Source organism: Capsicum annuum, unplaced genomic scaffold, assembly GCF_002878395.1.
Source record: "Capsicum annuum cultivar UCD-10X-F1 unplaced genomic scaffold, UCD10Xv1.1 ctg83390, whole genome shotgun sequence".
Taxonomy (NCBI): domain Eukaryota; kingdom Viridiplantae; phylum Streptophyta; class Magnoliopsida; order Solanales; family Solanaceae; genus Capsicum; species Capsicum annuum.
The window spans coordinates 1,029,313-1,037,586 of record NW_025894259.1 but is presented as its reverse complement, the minus strand read 5'-3'; the positions used below and the strand labels follow the sequence as shown (position 1 = coordinate 1,037,586).

At 31.9% G+C, this 8,274-nt stretch overlaps 1 long non-coding RNA gene across 1 annotated transcript; it reads left to right on the top strand.

Annotated features, from left to right (window-relative positions):
- The first annotated feature begins 1,922 nt into the window (after positions 1 to 1,922).
- On the top strand, positions 1,923 to 3,162 carry LOC124895658. The gene is made up of 2 exons (XR_007051839.1): positions 1,923 to 1,996; positions 2,584 to 3,162. It is a non-coding gene; the product is annotated as an uncharacterized LOC124895658 (long non-coding RNA).
- The last annotated feature ends 5,112 nt before the right edge of the window (positions 3,163 to 8,274 follow it).

The window sequence follows — 8,274 nt, the reverse complement described above, 5'->3', positions numbered from 1 at the left end:
CGAAGAGATCCGCATGCAATTTCTGGCAAAATCTTGTCAGAATAAACTCAAACGATCAATTTTTAGGTTTTTTTACCATCAATTTTTTTTGTTTCCAATAGTGACTCGATTAAAAAGAATGAGTAAAGGGGCTGGTGGTATTTTTCAGTGGATTTCAGGAGTTGGTTCACTGTTTTTTACTTCAGCAGCAAGCTCGGCGATGGCATAAATCGAAGAAAAATAGGTTGGGTTTGCACGAATTTTGTATTTTTCGGTGAGCACTCACCAAAAAAAGTCAGTTTCCATCTGCTTTCTCTCCCTCTCTTGCCTTTTCTTGCCTTTCAATCTCACTCAAACTCTCTTTGTTCTCTCATCTATCCCAATTTCTCTCTCCCTTCAACTCTGTTTTGAATGTGTGTGAATAACAGTGAGTGTGTGTATATTGGTGTGCGTATGTTGTTGACTATAATGGAGCAATTTCTTCCTTGCTCTTATTGTTTCTCCTCCCTTTTCTATCCGATTATGGGTGTGTCCCCCATCTGAGAGTGTGTGAGTTGTGTGTATATCGTGTTCCTATCATGTGTATTGTTAGTCTATTAGGTGAGGATGAAAAATGTGAAAGGGGTAGGGGTGGGGGTACGTGGGTAAGGGTGGGGTAGGGGTAGGTTGTTACTTTGTGTTATGGATTTGTTGAGAGTTGGTTATTTTTGCTCTTTTGTGAAAAAATTATCACCCAGAGTAGATTGTATGATAAGGTGGGGTAAAAATGGATAAAATTGACTTTTCGAATGTGAGGTAAAAATAGATAAAATTGATTTTTCGAAGGGACAAAATTACGTGTCTACAATATTTATATTCATTGATACAAATTAAATAATACAAATATAAATAATAAATTATATATAAATATAAATATTAAATGATACAAATACAAATATTACATTTGTATCAAATGATACATATTTATGCAACTTGAACCATAAGCATACGAATGATACTTGTTTATAAAAAAACAAATGATAAATTTTAAATACAAATACTAACGATACATTTGAATTGAATGACACATTGCATAGTTATATATTTTAGACTCAAGAAAATATAATTAATTCATATACTTATTGATATATCAATACAAATAATAAATTATACATATTCACGACTAAACTATTCAACTATAAGTAATAAATTTATTTAAAATATATCATATAATACAAATAAATATAAAAATAAATAAAATATAAACTACAACAACAATAAAAAACTGAGGAAAAAATAAAAACTGACCAAAAAAGGAAAAGAATAAAAAATAAAAAAGAAAATGATGGAAAAAACAATAAGAATAGAAAGAAAAAAGAAAGAAAATATTAAAACGAGAAAAAATTAAAAGGAAAAAAACGAAAAGGAAAAAAAGAAACAATGGAAAAGAAAAAAAAGAAAAAAAAATGGAAAAGAAAAAAAAAAAAAAGAGGAAATGTAAAAAAAAAAAAAAAAGAGGAAAAAGAAAAAAAGAAAGAAAATTAAGGAAGAAAATAAAATAGAGAAACTATGTATTGTATTTAATTAGCGGCTAAGAATTGTAATTAATTAAAGCTTTGGAAAAATAGGTAATTAGAAACTTATGTTCGTTAAGCCATGTCCATTTATTTTTGGAAAAAAACTAAATATACAATATTATATTGTTTAATGCATGTTATATCCAATCTTTTTAGTTTGCAAGTTATAACAACTTAAAAAAAACATTAAAAAAATTATTTTACTAAATAATCAAATAAAGACCAATTAAATAAGAAAATAGCAGATTTCATATAATAAAAATTAACTAATCTTTCCTTTAAAATAGATGACAGTCAATAAGAGATCCCAATCTATCCCTAAAATCTCTCTTTAATCATTCTTTTCCTCCTTTTAAACCAGATGTGTTTTTGTTTCACCTTCTTCAACAACTTTCATTTTTTTTTCTACAAAGATATATAGTTTTTCAATCAAAAACTTCCAAAAAAATTTGTTGTTTTAGGTGAGATTTTAGGCCACAGAAGTTTTAATATTTTATGGGAAATTCAAATTTGTGAATTTGCAAATTTTAAGACGTGCCATATAATATGAATTGTGATAATTTGCATTCAGTTCTAATACATCGTGGAGGGAGATGGGATATCATAGGCATGTTATCTTGTTAGCAATTTGACATTTTGCATTCAATATTTTTTGAAATATATAATATTTGATTATTGTCTGAAAAAATATTCAGGAAAAAATTATAATTATTTTTTATATTTGTTTTCAATTATGTGATGTTAACATGCTGAATTTTGAATATATATGGTAGAAATTCACAAAAAATAGTTCTTTCATCCTTATTAGTGTATGATTATTGATTGTTAAGTGTGTTAATTCCTTCATATTACATTACTAATCGTTGGCTATCTCAGAAAAGGACAGTAAGTCGTTTAACCCATTACATTACAGATTGTTGTTAGATTAAAAATTATGTCAAAATACACTATAAATGTTTTCTCATATTAGTTTGTTTGGCATATTTTCTGATTATGATGAAAATTTTTTGGTCTATGTTTTAAGTATTAATCTTGATTATAAATGTAGGTAAGAGCATCTAATAAATTCTTGCATACCGTAATTGATGGTGCTAAAAGATTCATCGTTTGTTTTTGAAGTAGAAAATATAGTTGTGGAGGATTTCAATTAGATGAAATAGCATGTTCTCATGCTATGACTGCTACGTATAGAAACCAATATGACGAGAACTATTGCGTATCGTACTATAGCAATAAAAAAATTTGAGATACTTATGCCATACCAGTTGAACTTCTTCCTTGTAAAAGTACGTGAAAAATGTCACATGAAGTATTGGATGAAATTGTATTGCCATCGAATTCAAAAAGGTCTATCGGAAGGCCATGTCTTGAAAGATGAAAAGCACCAAACAAAGACAAGTGTAAAAGACATGTAGTAGTTGCCATCAAGAGGGACACAATAAGACAACATGCCACAAACATGCACCTCCAGCTTAAGTTGGAATCTATATTTTCTATTTTATTCTAGTGTTAAAACGTTTCTTGTTTTTTAATGATTTTTGTTCCTGGATATTATTTTTTTAAAATATCAATTATATATCATTTCTGGAAAGTTACTTCTAATATTTTCACAATTTATATTGAATAATATCAATTCGTATATAAACTTTCAAGTCGTACATGTTGGTGAAATTTTTTGTTACTTTATAATGATGATGTTTTGTGTTGGTGTTATTATGCATTTTAATATTAAAATTAAATTGCATGATAATGCATGGACATAAAGTGAAGAAAGTGATGTCATTATATTTTGATAACTCTTGTATCTTCTAACACTTTATTTGTTCATTATACCACAGTATTTTGTGTCTTTAATCTTACGAGTTAGTTGTAAGAATATGGCCATAAGTTTTCCATAACTTCTACCATTGTTAGTTGTAAGAATGTGGCCATAAGTTTTCCATAACCTCTACCATTATTCCCCCTATTTATATATTGTAACTCATATAACATATGAAACCGCTAAAACATTCATCTTCCTTACTTAATATCCATTACTCCCTTATTTACTAGATGTAAGAATACTACACCTATATAAATGGTGTTTTCTTTCTTGTGTCGAAGTACATGAAAGGAGATGAGTTATAGTATATTTTGGAATAAGAAAAAGATAATAAGAGTAAATATAGTAGTGCAAGAGAGGGTTGACACAAAGAAAATTTCTAAGTCTCTAATTATATTCACTATAAAAAAAAAGAGTAACTATATTAGTAAAAGAGAGAGTTGAGACAAAGAAATATTTTAAGTCTACAACTATATTCACTATACAAAAAGAGTTTTAATATGTTGAAAGAATGTGTTCTTATGGTGGAGCTTTGAACTCTTCAACTAATCCGGAGTTTCTTGAGTTATACATTGTTGATGGACTGTTGTATCATTGAGGGGACAAGTCTAGAGATATATTGCTGGATCGGAATAGATTATGCCGCAGTAGGCTTGAATCTCCTAAAGAGAGCGAGATATCCGCTTCTCAGCCAAGAAGAAAATTATTTTATTTTCTTCACTCTTTTTGTATTTACAACTATAATTTAATTATTATGGTATATTACACCAATATTTTGTAATCGAAGTGTTTTGACATTAAAGTGTAGCTTTGTGTTATGTACACAAAGACTGAAATATATTCCGCATATTAATTGAAAATGTATATGTTAGAATACATGCCCTACTGTATTAGTGACTTTAACGTAAGAGTTTCCTATAGATGGAACGGGTTGCCTAATGTGTTGAAGTGAAAGTAATAAAGACAGTACGTAAAGAACACAATAGTTTTTTACGTGGAAATGATTACAACTCTGTAACCCCAACTTCACTAAACAACAATAAGACTCAACAACAACAGATTACAACTCTCTAACCTAGAAATTATAAACTCTAATTCATAACTATACACACACCACCCAAGGTATGTGTTCCCAAAGTCTTTGAGTTTTCCCCAACTCGAAAACTAGCTCCTAATTCAGTTTATAACACACTGAAACTAATATTACACTAATAGTTCAGCACAATGAAAAACTCCTAACAATCAACACTAAAACTCTTAGCCAGATTCTATACTTGGACCAAGTTCTTCAAATGTATTTCTCCAGTGATTGAGTAGCACTTCGTAAAGTCAATCTATCGATTTCCCTTTTCTGCTTTGTAAGTACGTGTGTAACTATATGAGTCACTCCCTCGATATATAACCAACTCTCCAAAGAGTCCTTCAATTTGTACGTTTTCTAGCTTGCATAGACTTCTTCAATTTTCAGAATCTTTCTCCTTTTACATATAGGACTCTTCAAGATATACTCAAGTGAAACTCTTTCTTCACGTAGGACTCCTTTTTCAACTCAGTTTGCTTTCCCTTATCGTCAAGTGCTTGAATTAAATTCAACTTTTTCTATTTCCTACGTAATCAGTAAGTTGAATTTTTCAGCTACGCCGATTTAACTAATTTTGATTCTTAATAATTTATACTGTGGACTTGCACTCTTGAACTTGTTGGATTAGTGGAACACATATATCAACTTGTTTCCTTCATATTGTCATTCATCAAAACTTCAAGATTCCAAAAAATTCCCTTATTTTGATGATGACAACCCATCGTCTTTGTGCCACTCCATATTTACCTGAGACACTTAAGTAGGAAACAACCACTAGAATCACACTGGTTTAGTTTGTGAGTTATAAGCAATGCATAACCATTTCTTCCCCCTTTTTCCATTATTGAAAAAGCTAAACACAAGTGTATTTGAGCAATTTTAGTGAGTCAATCTATTCATAGCCACTGGGGTAATCAGTAAGTCAAGCAGTACTTAAATAACAATATTAATGAAGAACCAATGGAGTAAATCAAGAAAACAGTTCAACAAGCTAGAGGTTTCATTACTATAAGCACTCATTACTATAAGCTCCCAGCTATGATAAGCACAAGCTAAATTATAACAAAAAAAAAAAAAAGAAACACTACGCAGTAAAAATAGGAACCTAGCGATCTAAGGAAGAACAACACGAGATGAAAGGAGAAGAAGTACACATCTGGTTCAAACTTGAGCAACTCTATATCCTCTTTCCTAGGCAAGTTCATTTTCAAGTTCTTCAATCCTTGCCCTAAGATTGACAGTTTATTAAGCATGGGTAGCTTGTACATCCTCCAATTCTTCAATTTTCTCTTCGAAAGCAATGTAGGCCTGTTGAAGAGGAGTGTTTGCCTATTTTATGGCTGTAGAAAGAGAGGAGTAGCAAACTCTGCTAAGAACTCATTAGTATTCTGATATTCCTATACAGAAATAGTAATATCAAACTCCTCAAAGATGTTACCCAGCCAAAACCCGTATGCCAGAGAGTGACTATTTTTATCTTGATGGAGTATTCAGTTTATATGTTTTAGAATGAGAGCAGTAAGGTCAATTTTGACCTCAGAATCTAACAGCTCCATTAGCGTTAAATCCAAATAGTTAGCTTCGGTTCTCCTTTCTTGACACTGTAGAATTATTTTGTGTACCACGTCAAAATAAATTTGATGTAGGGGAGATATTTCCTTTTTTTCAACTCTAGGATGATGAGTCAGAGTAGGTACAACTGAGAATTTCCTAGTAATCTCTAGGGATGAAGGTAAGTTTCGAAGAGGAGGCTATGTGAATTTCACATAGTGTGACCATCCTTCAGAAGGCACATCCAGAATACGTGCCACATCTACACGAGTCAGCTTGATTAGTACCCCCAGAATAGTGGAAGTAAACTCAATCCCATAAACCTTCCATTGATATAAAATTCAGTCACCTATTTTCTTAGCTAACTTACGTTGAATAGTACCTTGAAGAAGAATATTAGACCAACCTTGAGCTGTTATCTTGGTAAGAAGGATTTCCATTTCAAGACCCCTATAACCAATAAGAACTCTCTCACGCACTATCTTTTGATTTTTTGAAACTTAAGTATATGCTCAAAAGAAGGTGGGATGGAGGTAGCCGCATCTTTAAAGGGAGAAGGAGAATGAGGACTAGATGGAATAGGTTGAGTGACTTATTTCTTGGAAGAGGGGGAGGAGGATTTTGGTGTTTCATAGGGTTTTGGATCAGACTTTGAAGATTTTCTCACTGAAGGAGTGGAGGAAAGTTGAGATCTAGTGGACCGATAAGAAGAGGGCTTTGGGATGATATTTTTCACTTTTTTCCCAAGACGAATTTGACTCTGAAGTAAGTCAGCATACGAAGGAGGGGTGTTTTAGAAGAGGAACCAGATTGCATCGGACGTTTTCTTTTACTTGCTTTTAGAGCCTTTTCATGGACAACATCCTCTTTCCTTTTACGATTGCGAGTGTGATGAGTCCTTTTTAGAACAGGTAAGCTTATGGGTTCCTCGAGAATCTCATCATCAGGTATAGGTAGGGTGCACTAAAAATATTCTTAATTCGAGATCGAGATCTGGTTGGAACTTTAGGAGCAAAGGAATGAGATTCAGGAAGAGATATTTGGATAGGGATGATGTCTAGAGGGGTTTCATCAGAGGCATGGTGAAAAAAGTATGCATGGTGTTGAAAGATATCTACGCAACAAAATTAATCATCCTGAGAATGAGAACGAGAAAAATTGAGGTTGTAGGAGAAGAGTAAAGAACAATTTCTATGGAAGAAGATAAAGAAGAATTGAGAGGTAGAGTGAGTAGGAGATGAGGAAGTCATTGATGAGAAAAGTGGATTTGGACAAGTTTCACAATTATTTATAAGAAGAGTGAATGTGAGAAAAGGGATTAAAAAATATGATGAAGATGAAGAGTTTTACTATGCATGGGATAATGTATGGCAGATGGGAACTGATTGATAGCCGGTGGCAATCTTTTGAAGGAAAACTGTGGTTTTCAAATTTTGGCGGTTTTGAGAAGATGGAGTGGGTAAGTAATAAAAGGAATAGATCTGCGCAAGTGTTTCTTTTCAATCTGAGTTGTATATTTAAAAAAGTGAACACATACCTTAGGTAATTGGTAGAATGGACCTTTTGTGTACTTTATTAGAATTCCAAAATTTACCCAGTTGATCTGCAATAAGAACAATTATTAAGAACTGAACTTGAGACACACAACTAAATGTGCAAGACTGAATAAATTAATGATTTTGGCTCTAAATATCTATGTTAAGCACTTTTTCTAACCAAGCATTGAGAGTGGTTTATATAATTTTAATCATCCCCAAGTCTATCCCACTCTTTTCAAAATATTCTCTACTTAGTGTCTATGGTGCTTTTTTAGTCAACTAAGTAATTCGTATAGTCAACATCTTTATAGGACACAAGAGTGAAATCGCTTTCCTCTGGATACCATAGTCCCAAGTCATAGATTCCCTTGAGATATCTCAAGATTCTTTTGACAGCTTTAAGGTGAGATTCTTTAGGGTTAGCTTGAAATCTTGCACATAATCCCACACTTTATGCAGTTTTTTCTCCATAGGTAACACAAATGCTTGACACTTGTAGTTTTTCAGCACCCATGCTTGTGAACTTCCAACAAAATTATCAGTATCTTGTGTTGGTGTTATTGATGAATAAATTTTTTTAAATTTGTTGTTCCCTTATTAATATGCCCCCAGTCTGCATAATAGTTGGAAAAGGTGGTACAACATGCTCCCCTTACCTTCTCTATTTCTTACTTTCATTGCTCCACAAAGATTTAATAGACCAGGTCCAAGCACTTGGTCATGCTTATGTGATTCTTTGTTTTGAAA